We start from the raw sequence: 17,210 nt of genomic DNA, 5'->3' as shown, positions 1-17,210 counted from the left end.
CCTCATCAGGAATCTAACAAATGTTGCCATTTCTTGGGCTAAATAGGCCACAAAAATCCTTTGGTTTTCAATAGTGTGCTAGAGCTGGCTGATAACGACTTATGAAAACCAGTGATAAAGTATTCAGGAATGTTTTGAGCCTCCTGTCAAACCATTGGTAGCTTGAAATTATCTATAGTGGAAGTATTTATACCATGGAAATCGGCTAGTGTTACAAATCAGGGCTTCCTCTTTCCCTTTCCCCCCAGAGCTGGTTTATCGGCACATCACAGGGTCTAGCCCACGTAGAGGAGAAGTGTTTTATGAGTCCAGATAAAAAGCCTGTGCTTGGAAGCACTGGGAGCAAATTTATGGTTTAAATTCCATGTAGGCAAAAACCATGTGTGTTTTCTTGGAGAATTTATGCCTGACAGTGGGTAGCACAGGAGCTGGCACAAAGTGCTCGGTAGGTATCTGTTGAATGGATGCAGTACTAGTGGGTGGATAGGTATCTCTGCAGCAGCATCAGGTCAGGCTAAACCATTCTCCTGCAGGAATCCTTCCTGAGCTGCATATTTCTCTACAGTCGCCCAGGAAGCAGGTTGTCGCTCTCCATTCAGCCACCACAGTAGACTTTAAGCTCTCAGAGCAGAATTTGTCTGATTTGTTGCTTTTAACTAGCAAGTACTCAACAAATTTATTTTTAAATGAGTGAAAAGTTGAAAAAAAATCGTGAATAATAATCTCATACGAGGGCACAGCACTTCATGGTTTCCAAAGTACTTTACGGATGTTGCTTTACTGATACCATAATATCCCTGTGAGTAGGCAGAACAGAACAATTATCCTTCCCAGCAGCTAAAACAGTGCCTGGCAAGTTGAGGACGTTAAATATTTGTTGATTTAATTATTGGTTCATCATCCCATTTCACAGATGAATAAACAAGCTTGTAGAAGTTACCTGACATAGTTGAGTTTTAGTTTTTATCATTTCCATTTACACTATGCTGCCTCTGTTAGTAGTCCCTCAACTTTTAAAAATGCTTTATGGTATATCCTTTCATTTATCCCCATAACAACTCTACCAAATGGGCAGGTATTTTTATTCATGTTTTAGGAGATCTTAAGACTATGACACAAAGTTTCAGTAATATGCTTGAGGATACACAAGGACTTAAGAGTAAAGCTAGTATTAAAATTTATGTCGTCAGGCTTCCCTGGTGGCGCAGTGGTTGAGAGTCCGCCTGCCGATGCAGCGGACGCGGATTCGTGCCCCGGTCCAGGAAGATCCCACATGCCGCGGAGCGGCTGGGCCCATGAGCCATGGCCGCTGAGCCTGCGCGTCCGGAGCCTGTGCTCTGCAATGGGAGAGGCCACGACAGTGAGAGGCCCGCATATAGCAAAAAAAAAAAAATTATATCGTCTAAGGATTTTTATTTTATATGATTGTATTCTATTTTACTTACTTGTTCCTTCAGAGGGAGAGAGATGATCAAAACAGGCTAACTAAAAGCATTGTACCACAGCACATTCAGAAATGCCTCTCAAATATCGCCATGAGTCCCCCAAGCTTGTTTCTTTCACTTGGAACACCTTAAGACGTGCTGGTGATTAGAATTTGTGCTTTGCCAGTTAAGTCTACTGGAGATGCAAGTTGAAGGTTCAAATATAAAATTATAGGAAATTACCTCCTTTCTCTTTTGTGAATGGAATCTTGATTTTTTAATCATCTGAGAAGGTGCTGGTTTTCCATGAATATGGAAATTCCATGAGTTTTCTTTTCCTAGGACTCTAACACTTCAAAATGGCCCCAAGACTCCTGTAGGAATTATGAAAAGGATACAGAATTCAGCATGATGACTTTTAAATTTATGTTGTAAAATCCAGTGTTATTCCCAGCACAGTGCCTCATTTCCGACGGAAAGCGTTCTGCCAGCTCCCCACTTTTTCTATGGACAGTATCACCACTCATTTTATTAAAGCCACCAGACACTCATGGAAACATGCACGATGCCTGTTTTTAATGTGAGGGAAAAGAATATTGGAAGTGGGAGCTAGTTAACATTTCTTAAACATGTTTTTTTATTCTTGTCTTTCTCTTTTCACCTTCCTGAGGATGAATGTGGGTGTTAAATTGTTACCAAAGGGTGGGGCCATTGTAACTACAAGGGGATACACACACATAAAGACACACTTTCCCACACACAGGACTTGGCTCTGTTACACTTTAATGGAATGCTGAATGGGAAAGAGGCAGGGTGTTTTTGATCTGCAGAAAAAGCCAGCCAGTATAGCATCCGTCCATCAATTTCTTTTTTAAAACAGCCAGATTAACATTTGGGTTGGAAGGCAGTGTGTGTGAGGGGAGAGAGAGTGACTGGTGAATATTTTTCCTCTCTTTTAAAACTTATAAACATATTATATTCTGTTTATAAACATTTAACTAATAAAGAGGAATGTAAAGTGAAAAGTAGATGTCTTCCTTTCCCCATCTCTTCTAAGTTTAACTCCTTAAACAACTTGACCTTTGTCTGTGTAGAAATTTTTCTGCTAATTGAAGAACCATTGATTGCAATTCTACAATTTGTGTTAGTCATCTCATTTGAGGGTGAGAGGTTGATACAAAAATGTATCTTGTATACATATTATCCTGCATCTTGCTTTTGTTCATTTAAAAATGTATTCTGGGTACATTTCTGTCAGGGTAGACTTCCAGACTTAGGCCATTCTTTTTAAGGGCTGTGTATTGTATTGGCTGTGCATCATCATCATCATTATTATTGTTATTATTATTATTATTTGGCTGTACCATGCAGCTTGTGGGATCGTAGTTCCCCGACCAGGATTTGAACCCAGGCCCCCAGAACTGGAAGTGCAGAGTCCTAATCACTGGACCACCAGGGAATTCCCTGTGCCTTATTATTATTTGATTGATCCTCTATGGATGAACATTGGGATTGCTTCCAGTATCCCCTGTTACTCACAGTGTCACCTTGAATCTCTGTCTTTACCCATTAGAGTTGTGTTTCTCTAAGACTGATTCCTGGGAGCAGAATTTGTAGAGGAAGCAGATTATTAATATTTGTAATTCCAGGGGGAAATATCTTTATTAAGAAAAAGAAGAGTTTTCATTGAGCGACACACAGCAAGACTCGGTTGCATGTAAGACAGGACTAGTTCCACGATTTATTCCTGTTGTTCTCAACACTAGCTGCTCACTAGATGGACTTGGGGGAGAGGAGCTGTGTGAAACAAACTAGTGGCTAGACATCACCCTGACAAATTACATCAGAAGCTCTGGCGTTAGAGTCCAAGTATCTGTATATATTTTATTAAGCTTCTTAAGCCAGATTGAGAGCCACTGCTCTAATGAAAGTATCTCCAACATAGCATTGAATATGCCATTTTTACTGTTGTTCTGTGCCTATCTAAATATATATATATATATACATGCTCAAACATATACCAGCAAGTATGTTTTATGTAGTTAGGATAATGTGATTTTTCTACCATTGGCTTGGCTGTTTGGCACATTTGGCCTCAATTGCTATCAGTTAGCCCAGAAATACAGAAATATAGTATGTGTTGTGTACAGCTCTGCATACAAATAAAGATCAGGAGAATGATCAAAGAGACAAATGGGAACTCTAATGGGGGAATGGTGAGACGTTCTAGATGTGATTAAAGAGAAGATAAAAGGGCCATTAAGCAACTGTGCAGAGTAATTTTTAGACTGAAAAATTGTAGACAGTCCTATATAAACAGAATCCACATAGTACATTAACTACCAAGGTAAAGGACCCTTTGTCTTCTACTCCTATATTTCTTCAACTTACAAAGTTTGGTTGGCAGATGGTGATAGAATGCAAGATATTCGAGTAAGTGTATACAGAGGGAGAGTTACACTGGATGGGAGCTGTTATTTAAAAATACTCTGCATTTATAGTATACTTTACAGTATATGAATTGCATTCATGTGCATTATTTTATGTGACCCTCACATCAATTCTGGAGAGAAAATGATGATCCCTACATTATACAGAAGAAGGAACTGAGACTTAGAGACAAGGGAGGAGAACAAGACCATAATGCTAACACATGGGAGAGCTGAAACAACATTTTACTTCTAATTTATGTCTTAGTTGAACTAGCTGCTAAATTTCCGAATATTTGTGTTCTTTATGCTAATATACACGTCACCAGGGGTGAATAGTAGAGAGTGGCGTAGACTGTGGCAATTAGGAAAGAACATGCCCCGTCTAAAGTCGTTCACGTTAAAAACTTTTTAAATACTGTGTGAGGAAAAAAAAAAGCCTTTTGGGCCAGATTCAACAGACAGGCTTTCAATTTGTGACCATAATTTTAGAAAATCGAGGTTTTGCATAACAGAAAACTAGAGGAAGAATCTGCCTTAGAAGTTGACAGCAATATTTCATAAACACTTAAGTAAGAAGATATTGGAAGAAGATTTTAAACATAGATGAATGTAATCTGGAAGTAGATGCCTTCTAGAATCATTTTCTTTTTGTGTTTAAAAAATGTATATTAAATCAGTTATTTGTAATGCTACTTCCCTCCAATCTCCTCTTTGTTAGAAGACCTTGACATTGCTGAGCATGGTTTTGTCAACTCTGGTAATTTTCATGAACATAACTTCCATGGTGGTCCAGGGATTGCTGTTTGTTGCCTGGAGAGGGAACAAGTTATGACCCATTCCCTCACAAGTTGGATTGTTTTCACAATTAGTGAGTAATCATCTTGCTGAGAATGTACAAGGCAGTGTGTCAGGATGAGGACCAGTAATTGGGGAAGTTCAGGACAGAGGGTGGGAACAGATTGAGATTGGAAATAGCTGGGAGAGCCAAATGAAGCCAACACCACAATCTAGACAGAGAATGAGGGTGGCCAGTGGGCACAGCCCAGACCCAAGGCCTGAACTCTGAGTTTGAATTATTCTAACCTTATACATCAAGGACATAATTTATATTTTTTCTTAGCATTGTCTTCTCCTAATTTTCTCAACCATCCTGTGAATTTGGTGGGGAAGGTAGTATTAGGTGTAGTTTTTAGATTAACAGCAGCAGAAAATGGTTCAACTGCCTAAGGGTCAGAGTACAACATTGATAGCACAGCTGAGACCAAAACTCAGGACTCTATACAGAAATCCTTGTCTCTGCATCTCATACTTCCCCTTCCAAAACTGCATGGGGGCTGGCCTCATGGTGGAGTCCATCTGGCAGCTGACTCTTCAAGAAACAAGAGGACCTGTCTTCAGGCTCACATGTCGGGTATGAAGAGGAAGGGAACTGCTTCATTTCAGCAGGTGAAAAGGAAAATGACAGATGAGCTGCAGTGTTCTGTGTGGAAAGAGAAATTTATTTCTCCCCAGACTGATAGGGAAGGGAAGAGGGGGAGGATAACAACATGGGTGTGGGTGTGGACATGGATCCCATATTATATTGTTAAGTAAAGCTGTTTGTAATCTTTGAGACTGTTTCAGGAATGAGCTCCATGCCAGAATGCTAGAGGCAAATAAACATTTTAATGATTTTTTTTAAACAGCAAATTCTGGGAACTATAGACAGGAACTTAATTTTAACTGCACTTGACCAAAATTCTAGGACAGGCTGTTGACTAGAGAAGCTTTGGAACCTGAGCAAAGAATGTGAGGACAAACATCAGTTCACTAAAAATGATGCAGGCAAAACTAGCCTATTTCCTTAAAAAAAAAAAAAAAAAAAAAGTGTGACCACATTGAGAGATAATGGGATATAAATCAAGCTGAGCTGAATTTTAGTAAAGCTTTTGTCAGAATTTCCTTTTGGAAAAATTAGTGGGCTACATACCAAATATTAATTCTGATACATTTTAAACTTGTTGGAATGTAAATGGTCTTAAATGTATCAGTGACCATGGAATTGAATTCCATCTAACGTTGGGCTTTGAGCAACTCACTACTACACCTATACCAGTTGTGAAGTTCAGTAGGTGTGGTAACTTAGAGTCATTCCAATACTATTCAAGTGAAAGTGATCTTGGTCAACCTAGAGAAGGGTCTCTCTTGGCATGCCACTTGATTCTACCATTGACTCAGTCCCAGTGAAATTGTTAGCAAATATTTACATAAATATGTGCCTATAACATTTTCAGATCAGGAGAAACCTGAGAGGACTATTGCTTATGATGTTGCAGAGAATTGATTGATCAGAAATTACTGATAAGAATTTTAAATAAGAAAACAAGTGAAAAAAATAAAAAGAAATACACATCTGGGGGAAGGTGGACGAGCTGGGACTTCCCACACTTTTGCTCGTGTATGGTAAGGGAAGGATGGGTGTTACAGAGCTTTCAAACCATCCAGCCATCCTTAGCGAACCTAGCATGGCTTGAAGCAGAAAGCTCAGCAGGGACTTTCAGCTTACGAGCAGCAGCATGACTGTGGAAAAAGAGGAAAGATACTTGGGGAGAAAGCAGAAGAGTGGTGAAAAGAATTGTAGAGAGGGAAAGAGTGTAAGAAGTTGGAAAGGAGGAGAGACTTTAGCAGCTGTCCTGAGAGATTTTTTGGAAAGGAAGAGATTAACTACACAGAACTTTTGAGAAGGATTTTCTACACTACCCCTTTTAAAGAAACTCTCAGGAAGAATTTTACATTATTTTTCAAGATTTTTGGTGTTTAACAGTTATATCTTTGAATGTCACACAGAAAAGCCTGAGCCATGGGGGGGCGGGGGGAGGCGTCTCAGTTACCTCTAATCTGCACTATTACGACAGGCAACAAAACTAACTTTCATGGTGATATAAAAATGGAAGAACCTCAGGATTTTATCCTGCCCCCCTTGTTTTCTCATCTCCTCTTCTTGGAAAATCTCCATAATTTCCCTGAGTTTAGTTACCAAGAAACATAGCAATGACTGTTGATTCAGTTGCGCTGTCCCAATCCTCTCTTCTGAGTTCCAGCTTGGAACTCTAACTGACAACTGGTTACATGAAATTCACAACCACTTCAAGCTCAACCTGTGCAGTAAGGAAAACAATATTTCTTCACATACTTGGAGGGGAGGCCTTATAGAAAAAGGAGCACTCAATTTTCTTAACTGCAAAATGAGAAGCCTCAGTAATGAGATGCTAAGCCTCTTTTCCGCTGTAACATTTTATCAAAAAAATAGGTTAGTCTTGTCCTTCATGTTCTAAAAGGCCAAGGTGAAAGTTACCAAGAGTCAGATTTAGATGTCAGATTAAAGTGTAGAACTTTTTCAATAGAGCTGCCTCTGAAGATAGCGAGTTGCCCATCATATGAGGTAATTAATTCAGACCAACTGTGGAAATACCATGGGATGGATTTCTCCCTGCAAAGATTATACTGATGACTTCTGATGCCCCTTTTGACTCTCTGTATAATATATATGCTTAAATTATACATATGTACATATACACATGTGTATATACTTTAAATTATATATAATTCAGGCATTTTTTTCACACAGTTAAAATTACGAAAAATTTCATAAGAACCCATCCAACCTGTATGGTAAATTTTATAAATTCCTATTATCTTGTTAATTTTCTTTCCTTTTTGAAAATAAAAATTATGTATGCTATATATGCCATCACATGAGACCTCTTAGGCTACTTCATTTCTAATTCTTTTTACAGTTCTACACAGCAAAGTCATTCTTTTTATTAACCATACCCCCTCCAAAAGAACTTAATGGGGTTGACAATGCAGTTCCTACTACAGCCAACTTTGGCACTGTGTAAAGTAAGGACACTATGCTCACCAGTACAAGCCCATCCCAAGTAACCTTGGTCCCAAGGTCTCATATCACAATATATTTTCCATAGCAACAAAATCACATATTCAATAAAAAGCAATTGCTCTTAGAAAGAGTGAAACCCCAGGAGAGCATTATTTTTTGTAATCCTAGAAGACCTAAGTTCTCTTAGAAGAAAATACAGGAGGAAAGCATAGTATAAAAAATGCCTTCCTGCGGAAGGGCTCCAGAGGGTAACTGGGCATTTTTGCCGTAAGAGGGGATATGCTTTCTATGTCTCTCAAGGTAAGAGGAAACAGTGATGGTCAGAGCTCTGGTGATTGCTCCAGTTTTTCCCATAGCAGTGCCTTACTCTAATAATGAAATGGAAGGTAATAATCATCATAATAACAATTAATAGCATTTATTAAGTGCCTACTGTATACTACACTGTATTAAGCATCATACATTATCTCATTTAATCCTCACAATAACTCTCTCATGTAAGTCTTATTATTATCCCCATTTTTAATTTGAGTGAACCAAGGCTTCATGGTTTGTCCACTATCATAGCTAGTAGATCTCGGAGTCCAGGGCCCACATTTTTAGCCAATTGGCTATATTTCCTTCCAAGTCCTGTGCTCCAGTTTACCTCCAACAGTGAGGTAGTCATTGGTCATTGGAGGAAAATCATTATTAAAGGTCATTATCTCTCTTTGAAATTCATCTGGAGATTTTAAGACTTCAACTAAAAACTCAAAAACTCATGAAAAAGATTGAAGAATGTCCTCAGTGTTCCAGAAACAGTACAGTTGTAAAATATGGCCCCTGCCCTAAGAAACTTAATCTTATTTAGGTCTTTCTACCTGTGCAACATGATTGGAAATCAGTTTTTGTGGTCCAAATCCTAAGAATTCAGAAATAATGGAGTTGACATTGAGCTTTATTAGGGAAATTGTTGTAGAATGTCCTCCACAGACCTCTATTGGACTACAACCTTCATATATATTGGATGGATAGATGCATTGATAGATGCACCTTAAGTGATGGAAGGAAGGATTGTACTTCAGGTTGACACCAAAGTTTGGGCAGGGTTTGAAGAGGTGTGGAAACAAGAGTAAGACTTGGAGTTGATTCACCTGTGTCTTACTTGAGTATGAATCTCAGTTTGGTTACTTCCTAGCTATGTGATTTGGGGCAAGTTATTGATTTCTCTAAGCCTCCATTTCCTCATAAGTTCATGATAATAATTTCCATTCTGTTTGAAAGACTAAAATGAGGTAATGTTCTTCCCTAGATCTTCTCATGGCTGACTCCTCATTATTCAGGTCTTAGATTCATACATCAGCTCCTCAGAAGGAACTTTCCTGACCTCCACACATGAACTGTTCACGCTGGTCACACCACTCTCTGCACCATTGCCCTATTTTATGTTTGTCAGATGTTTGTCACTCCCTGTACCTAATGAATTTGTATATTTATTTAGATACTTGCCGGCCTGATTCACTGAATAGAATGCACACTGTTTGAGGTTGGGGAATTTGTCTTTTTGTTCACATCTATATCATGTGCTTAGAAGAGCAACTGCCACAGGGTAGATGCTCAATAAATGTTGGTCTGATGCAGGCTTGAACAAGAGAAAAACTGGTGGGAATTCCCTGGTGGTCCAGTGGTTAGAACTCTGTGCTGGGTTTGAACCTTGGTCAGGGAACTAAGACCCCACAAGCCGCACAGTGTGGCCAAAAAAAAATAAATTAATTTAATTTTAAAAAATTAAAAAAAAAAAAAAGAAACACTGGTAACCACCAGGGTGTTTGTTAAACATACAAATGTCCTGGCCCCAACCCTAGAGACTGATTCAGAGGATCAGTTTGGGGGATTCCAGGAAATAAGAATTTTACAAAGTTCTTCATGTGATTCTGACATGCAACTAGGTTTCAGAATAATTATGTTGTAAAAATTGCTTTTGCTCTTAAGCAACTTTCAGTCTTAAAGGGCAGACATGCCACTGCTTAGAGAAGGAAAGACAAACATCTCCACCAGTGTGATCACCATCGGTCCAAACATGGGCTCCTTTGACCTTTCCGAAGAAAAAGAAAGATTTTAGAAAAAGAGGAAATACAGGAAAAGCGAGGAAAAAGCAAAGATAATGTAGGATGAATAAGAACACAATAAACCGCCCCTTGGCAGTGGTCTGTTAGAACAGTGATAAAGAAATAAGAAGGAAAATGCAGAAGAAACAGATGTAGCTGCCACAAGTTAAATACACATCTGTTAAGAATGTTCCTCTTATATGCAGGGTCAGAAAAATATGTACAAATGTAGCACCTCGCTGATTGACAGAAAAACCTCAGTTCTGGCACTGGGAATCTTGTTTTCTTGACAGCACTTTGTTTTAAAGCTGGAGGCAGAGAAATGTCTTATGCATGTCCTTAAACTGGAAGGCCTTTTGTTCAGGATACTTATACCATTTGCAGATAATGATGTGCATAGCAGTTTCAGCTGTCTGCATATGCATTTTTATGTTTTTTTATGACAGCTCTGCGTACTGAACTAAAAGGCCATTTAGAACTGTCAGGCACTGACAAGCATTACCCTTTACATTTACAATTCTGTTAGCGTGCATTGTCAGGTGGGCTCACCAGACTGCAGAAATGTGATTTCCTTTGAAACCTATGTATGACTTTAATTTAATACAGCAGCCTCAAAAAAAAAAAAAAAAAAAAAAAAGACAGAGTGTGAGCCCAAGAGAGCTTTATTACGTATTCTTTTTCCATTAATCTCCTACTTTTTTGTTTTTATAAGACCCTTCCTTTCTTCCTCGTCTTCTCTCTTCCTTTTTCTCTTCCTTCTCTCTTTCCATTATTTCTTCTTTTCTTCATTCTTTTCTGTGACATCCTTCATGTCATGTAGAAGAGAAGCCAGGCTAGGGAAATGACCTGACCTGTCTGAGCCAAGCCAGACCATCTCTAACTTTCCATATGGCCTGAGGTTAATTTTCAGTCAAACCCATTTTTTAAAGATGTTGGGCTCCGTGTAGGGCTGGGTGAATATTCAGGACCTGGATAGTAGGAGCATGGAAAGAATCTACTTAATCCAACTAATGACTTGTCATTATCAATACCGCCTGTCTTTGGGACTCCCTCTCCCTCCCCAGAAAACATTGTTTTCAACAGCGTGGAGAGCCTGTCCTATAAAGGACACTGATGTGTACAGTCTAAGAGGCAGGGAAGCAATGTGGTTTTGCACTGCAGGATTTCATAGTGCACCTGGGGTAGCTGCTGTGTGTGCATGAAACAGAGAAATTTCAACACAAACTATGCTGAACTGAAATGCTCATATGTAGGTGCTGAACTGAAACAGATTTACCCAAAGGCAATGAAGTTTGAGCTTCAGGGAGTTCCTCTCACTTGCCTGACCTATATGTTCTCTGGAGGTGGCTTGGGAGCTGATGAGAGTTCTAGGTGCAGAGAAGAAGCTGAGTTGCTAACAGGTAGTTTTATATGAACATAGCTGATCAATTGCTTAAAGAGATCACAGGATAAAAAAGGGACTGAAATCTCCAGTCTCCTTTTTATAACCTAAATTTGTATTCATAATTTTGTATTCTTTATTTTATAAAGGATTCTGCATATTGTATATGCCTCAAATCCCATAACTCTGGACCTGCCTCTGGTTCTGACAGCAGGTCCTGTAAGGGGTTCAAAAAGTATTGATCTAGTTTGGGCAATCAAGGTAGGTTTTTGTTGTTGGTGATTTTTTTTTTTTTTAAGTTTGTCTTCACCTAGCCCTTAATAAAGCACAGGATTTGGCTAGTTAGAGAGAAGTAGGCCATTGTCAGTGAACAGAGAGAGCTTCAGGAAAATAATGGTCTACAGGTAAAATTTTGAGACCAATGTTTCTGACAATCGACAAAATATTTTTTACTTTCTAAAATTGAGATATCCGTGAATCACGACATGCACCAGACTTAAGTGCCTGGCTAGATAAATTTTACCGTGCTTAATTAAAACCGTGGAATCACAACCCAGACCAAGATATACAACATATCCAGCCCCCCAGAAGTTTCCTGACTTCTGAGTATGAAATTCATAATCCCCTCTGCCAAGTTTTTCAGAAAGGCACGGTAGGGCCTACTGGGAATGCTGAATTTGGTATCAGGAGGTCATATTTTGCGTTGACCTCCTAATGCTAAGACTGTTCAGAAAGAGAATTCAACCCCATGGTGTGGGGAGTTTCCTCCCTTCCTTTCTCCATGCTAAAGATCGGAAACACCCTAGCACCCTGATTGCCACGTCCGGCTTTACATGCCGGTAGCAAAGTGTTATGTGTTATCTAAATGGTGACTTGGAATTTCACTGATGCCTGCAGGTTCCCCTTTTAGGTCATAAGGCTATGGACTAAGCATTGCCCTTTGCCTTCGGTTCTTTGAAGAGTCCTACTTGCCACATTCAGTCTGGGAGGGGTTTGCATCAAGTTCCAACACTTTTCTTTCAATCTGCTAATCAGTAGCTTTCATCTCTGGCAAAAAGAGGTGGAATGAGGCCCACAGGCTCCTAATGAAGGGTGGAGGAGAGAAAGAGAACTCTAATGGGGAAGCAGAGCAGAAAGGGGGATGGGGAGTGCAGGTCAGAAGACTCCAGCTCTGCCATACACCTAGGCTGCCTTCCCCAGCCCCACTGTGAGCCAGGCTGGTTGAAGCCCCCTCCTGGAGGAGAAAAGGTAGAAAAGAAAACAAAATCCATACAGTGCACACCCCCTCAGCCCCTCCTCTTCTGTCTCCTCTGTGGCACTAACCTCGAATGCCCTGCGGGAACCAATTACAGTATTCTAATGAGTGCAGTTTCCAATAACTGCATTTGGCGAGCGTGTTACAGCCTCATCCACATGCTGACTGCCACCACCTCATCTCGGATCACCTTTCCCAGAGATGAGGGTGCCTGCCTGGTGCTTACAAGCTGGCTGGGCATCTCCCTGCAGAGTCACCAGGGATGGGAGACCATAAGGACAGCCGTGGGGATGCTTGTGTTTGCAGAATGCAAAGGACTGTGGGCCATGCCAGCAAGGGAATAAACCAGTCAGGGTGGTAGCTTCACCTGCTTGAAACAGTCTTTGGAGACTAAAATGAAAAGCCACTTTTAAAAAAAGTCCCAGTGGCCTGGATATGATTATAGAGAAGGGGTAAATTGTTGTGGTTAAGAGCATGGATAGAGTTAGGAAGACTTACCTGAGACTAATGTCTCCATCACTTCCTTGCTGTGTGACTTCGAGCAAGTTAATTAATTCCTAAAATGAGCCTCAGTTTCACCATCTATAAAATGGGAATAATAAGAGCACCTACCTTTTACAGTGGTTGTAAATGTTTAAAGAATAGTCAGTATGCAAAGCTCTTAGCACTTTGTCTTGGCTCACTGACTAAAATGGAGCTATTATTATTCTAATACAACTTGGTCTAATAGAGATGGAAAAAAATATAAAGAACATGAATTCTTGTCACTCTCTGGCCAATCCCTTTCCACTCTCTCTGGCTCTATTATTATCTCTGCCCCAGTCCAGTCCCAGGACTCTATTCAGCAGTTGTATCCACCTCTATTCTATGCCGCCATTACAAACGTGATAAATCTCCATGTACTTAGAGGTAAACGATCTCAGACATAGCAAGTAAGAAAGGTATATGTTTATCCAAGATGTACGTGTACATGTACATATGCAGGTATGAAAATGTATAAAAAGGAGCTTCCACTCCAAGTGAGGAGTGGGAATGATGGGGATGGAACAGGAAAGGAGGTAATTTCACGTTTTATGCTCGTTACTCCTAGATTGTCCAAATCTTTTAAAACAAGAGTGTATTCACACATTACATCTGCAATTAAAAAAAAAGAGAGAGAATGAGGATGTGTTTAAGTGGTCCAAAGTTCAAGGTTGTGGTATTGTTGCTATTTGGGGTCCCAGATGTTCCCCATACCCTGCAGCCCTCCCCACTGAGCCACTCCACAGCCCATCTTGCAAAATAAAGTAGCCACCCCTTCCTTATGTGTCAATTATATCTCAATTAAAACAATATTATCTATTGATATTTTTTTAAAAAGAGCAAAACAGCCACCCTTTACCACTCTGCTACTTGTTACAAGTCCTTCTTTCTTATAAGTTTACTCAAGCTTCTGACCCTCTACCCATTGATCGTAAGGATTTGGAAGTTTTATAATCCTTTAAAGTGTTTTCTAAAAAGTGACAGAGGATGAGGAAGAGAGAGTGTCTCCCAATTTGTCTCCAAATTGTAAAGAAAATCCAGAATTACAAATAGATCATTTGGGAAGTGACTGTATCTTTGTATGGACAGTAGAGAATCTATGGAAGCATTTCTTTAGCTATTTGGCTCCCTTATCCACAGGCGTCTCTTCTTCCTGCTCACCAGGCACAGGAAGGAGACTGGGAGGCAGTATTGGTCGGTGCTGGCAATTAAAGATCAATACCAAATGCAGATAAACATTCCATGCCAAGACAGCAAGAACTAGGAATGGGTCAGCAGAAATCTGATGGGCACTCCCTGTGCACAATGCTTTTCTTAGTTTGCAATTGTACATTCAAAGTCAGTAGAGCAGACAGCAGGTGCCTTAGGGAGTTTGTGTTCTGTCTGGTCCTCTTAGAACGTGAAAGACCACAGAGCAAGCTTGCTGTCTGGAGAGAAGATCAAATCCACAGAACCTTGGTGTATGAGGTGAGGGCAAGATGGCAGGCCTGCTGAGAGTACAGCAGACAGTCACCTAACCCTTTCCCACCTTCCAGTGATTCTGCCTTCCTGACCTGGCAGCTTTGCGCAGGCTGTTCCTTAAGCCTCTAACACTCTTCCCCCAGTTCACTGACTCACACTCCTGCTTGCCCTTCAAGTTTCAACTCCTAAACCTTCTGCTTAGTCTTGACCTGTCTGAATGCTCATCCATTATAAGTTTGCTCCCTTGTTATTTTTTTCTCGTAAACCCAAGTTATTTCCCTTTACAGTACTTATCAATCACAGTTTGTAATCATGTATTAATTTGTCGATTGAATTTATTTAATGTCTGTCTCCCCAAGATTATTAAGCTCTTTGAGTATAGGACTCTGAATTGTTTTATCTCCTTGTTCAGTGCTTAGCACAGTGTTTGGAGTATAGTAGATGCTCAATAAATATTTGTTGGCTAAAATAGTAAATTAACTAAATAATTGAATTAATTGATTACTATAGGTGTCTTTTAACAAATCCTTATAAGTCTTTATTTTCTCTGCTGTATCTCCCTGAAAAGTCTTCTTCATTTGTCCACATCTTCCTCAGCCTCAAAAGGCAACAACAGCAATAGGGATAACGTTGATGATATTAAATACCTTCTCGACCCTGTAATGTAAGTTTAAATGTGTAAACTTATTTGATCTTTATAACTCTATCGTTATTATGAAATATCAAAGCACAGGCACTCAAAGATCTTCCAGGCATGCAGTGATTCAGCAATCTGCATCTGAGAGCCCCAGGTTTGTCAGGGGAATTGAAACAGTGAGGGCAGTGGCCTGATGTTTTGTGATTTGTATGTGGTGTCTCTCCAGTGTGTCTGTATTTTGAAGTCAAGGGCAGTGGCTGTGGCTTTCTTGCTTTTGTAATTCTTTCCAGCACTCTGGATCTGCTGGATTCTGCTGAGGAGGGAAGAGCAAACAGATGTTTGTTACTGCTTTTCTGATGCTTTCAGTTACTTGGTCCTTGGGGGGTTATAGGTAGGGAAGAAGCATGGGATACACAGTAACCCTAGCCTATTAAGACGTAAGGTGGGTGTTAGAGAAAGTAGTATGATTTGTGAGGCAGTAAAAGTTATCACTCCCCCCCCATTTAGGCACCCCACCTCCATCTTCGCCATAAGCTCCCAAAGTACAGAGATGAAAGGGAACGGTGTCTTCGGGGGCTAGTCTCCTGTGCACAGGCAGCCCTGCACGGGGAGCTCAGCATCTACATTGAGAGTCTCAGTTTCTTCATCTCTGAAATGGACATAAGAATATTTCACATCCCATAAAGTTTCGTGAGGTTTCAGTGGAATAACACGTATGAAAGCTTATCATGGTGCTTGACACAATATCACATTTTCAACAGGCATTAGTTATTATGTGTCTTGTTTATTTGCTAAATGTCTGAAGTTAAGCATGAGTCTAAATTCAAACCCAGATCTTTCTGATTCCTAACTGCATTCTTTTCAAATCACCCCTGATCAATTACAGGACTATTTGCTTGTACTGTGAACAGAGAGGGAGGAAAGGGAAGATTAATTAAGAAAGAGTCATAAAAAAATTCACTGAATACCGAATGGATGTAATATTAACATACGTAATTACTTCTCAACTTCAGAAGCTGTAATATCAAATATAAAAATCATGTCAGCTTCAGTCTTTTTCTCATTGTAGATTCAGGCCATTACATTAATGACTAACTTTTTGAGCTGCACAATTTTCTCTTGGAAAGATACCTTTTTTGGGAGCTAAGCACAGAAGCCCTTTCCCAGGCACACCCTGAACTTGAGGGAGGAAGGGGAACATCCCTGTTGAAGCCACTCCCCTCCCCTCCTCCTGCCCTGATCATCAGCGAGTCCATTCCCTTTGTGAGGAAACAAAGGCAATCAATCACACAGGCGGCCAAGTCTAGCCTTTGGCTGGGCTGTGGAGTTGGCTCCCAGGACTTCGCTGGGAGTGCGTGACCCCATGAGTGTCCGTGGTTCAGAGGCTGCTCCAGTAATCACCAGCATCTGGGCGTTGGCTCATTCCTGGAGAAGAGGTCCCCAAGTATCTTGAAACTGGGCCTTTGTTCACTTTAAACAGAGGCCCTCACTCCCATCTTTCCCTTCTTGGCTCTCTGGTCTGAACCTTCATCTAAGAGACAGAGTACAGCGTCTGTGGGAACCACCCTTTGAAACCCTCTCCCTGGCACTAAGCCAGCGTCTCCTCCCAAAAGGAAAGAAATGAGAGCTATCCCAGGGAGATTTGCCATATAGGATGCAAGTCTAGCATCTTCCTAGGTTCTTCCCCCTTTTCAGGACCTCAGGATAGAGTTGGATCGAGGAGAACCCCGTTTCTCAGACTCGATGTTAAGGGGCCTGCACAATGTCACAAGTGCTATTAAATGAAACCAGAAGTGGTGTTCTCTTTTTATAGCCTTCGAAAACAATGAACAGAATGGGAGGAAAAGAAGGTAGTTTGGCTTTTTTTCCTTATTTTTCTTTTCTATTGTTGCCCACCCCTCCCTTCAGGCCCTGCCACTCCTTCTTTTCCCCTTTCATTAAGTGTCACCTGAGCTGCTCTGAGCACTCCCTTCCCAAAGTAGGGTCTTTTCTCTGGACTTCTCTTCTCTCCCTATTCCTATGTCACATACAAACTTTTTACCTGCCCTCTGGTTCTTTCCTTCTGTTAGCTCTGACTCAGCCAACTAATTATGGAAACACAATTTTCTATTTGTTTATCTGTTGTCGTCCC

Source organism: Hyperoodon ampullatus, assembly GCF_949752795.1.
Source record: "Hyperoodon ampullatus genome assembly, chromosome: 4".
In the NCBI taxonomy this organism is placed as follows: domain Eukaryota; kingdom Metazoa; phylum Chordata; class Mammalia; order Artiodactyla; family Ziphiidae; genus Hyperoodon; species Hyperoodon ampullatus.
The sequence above is the reverse complement of the archived record's forward strand: the minus strand, read 5'-3'. Positions refer to the sequence as shown.